Raw genomic sequence first — 1,199 nt, forward strand, 5'->3', positions numbered from 1 at the left:
TGCAGCCTTTTAAAACCATCGGTTGGTTTAAATCCCTGTGGGTGTTAGGGTTAGGGTTAGACAAAACTTAGGCAGTGTCGTTGTCTTTAAATGAAATGTTTCTCTGACATGTAGAAATTATATTTGAAAAAAATATTTAAAAAAATATATTTGAAAAAATAGATTTTATATATATATTTGAAAAAAGTGAAATAAATAAATGTGTATGTATATGTTTGTATATAAGTACATACATATATGTATATATGTTTTCTTTGTTTTTTTTTTCCCTTTCAGCTGTCTTACATTCATAGATTGAAAGAAATAACGCGGCATGAAAAGATAGATTATTACAGTAGATTGGCTCTAGCTTTGTGTGCTATCTCACCAACTTATCAATAACATATACACAGCAGTAACCGCAAGTGAGTCCCTGTAGATGACAAGGTCTAGTGATCACACTGGCAACTGCCGTTATAGAAGCTGAGGCCACTGTGAGGGACCACTTCATATTGAGTAGAGCTGAGAGACAGAAACTCCCTGTGGTCTGTGGGGCTCTTTTCAGACTCAATTGGCGTTGCATGTAATCGTCTCTCGATTCAAACACGTCCAGCTGCTCTTTGTTGGACACAGTGGCGGACAATAGAGCAGATCACAGGACTACTGCAGGGGACGGCAGCTTCTTTCTGTCTTATCGCACCCTGCCTGCCTGCACTGCCTCTGTCCTGCTGTGTAGAGGTTCATTCTCCCATGAAAGTATTTGCATCTGGGCTTTCGTTCTTAAAAAGTGAGTGTGAATGTATCTAATGTTGCATTACTGTGACAGGATTCAATGTATTCAGGCCACAAATGAGAGTTATGTGTTTACCAGTCTGGGGTTTACCGGTGGATTGTCAGTAACAAAAGTTTCATTGTTCTAAGATAAAGTAACATTAATGACTGAATGTCCTTGATGTTTATTTTCTTTCAATAAGATCTGAGCTGATATGGTGGTGGGTTAAAAGCAGAGGCTCAGTTTCGTTGTATCCCCATGGTACAATGACAATACAGACTATAAAATAAATAAATAAAGACACCCAAGACCAATAATCCGGTCAAAAGACAAATCATTTCTTTCTTCAAGAGACGTCTCTTCAGTTTCTGACAACATCTTGCAACAGCCTTGTCTCTGTAGCTGGTGTCCCTCAGGGCCTGAGCTAAGAGTCACTAACTGTAATGAG

The 1,199-nt window shown here is 38.6% G+C and overlaps 1 protein-coding gene across 2 annotated transcripts in view; it reads left to right on the forward strand.

The window, feature by feature from the left end:
• faf1 (Fas (TNFRSF6) associated factor 1) overlaps positions 1-1,199 on the forward strand; it is a 51,572-nt gene that overhangs the window by 23,147 nt on the left and 27,226 nt on the right. The gene's annotated exons all lie outside the window — the stretch shown is intronic.

Source organism: Cynoglossus semilaevis, chromosome 2 (genome assembly GCF_000523025.1).
Source record: "Cynoglossus semilaevis isolate Cse_v1.0 chromosome 2, Cse_v1.0, whole genome shotgun sequence".
In the NCBI taxonomy this organism is placed as follows: Eukaryota; Metazoa; Chordata; class Actinopteri; order Pleuronectiformes; family Cynoglossidae; genus Cynoglossus; species Cynoglossus semilaevis.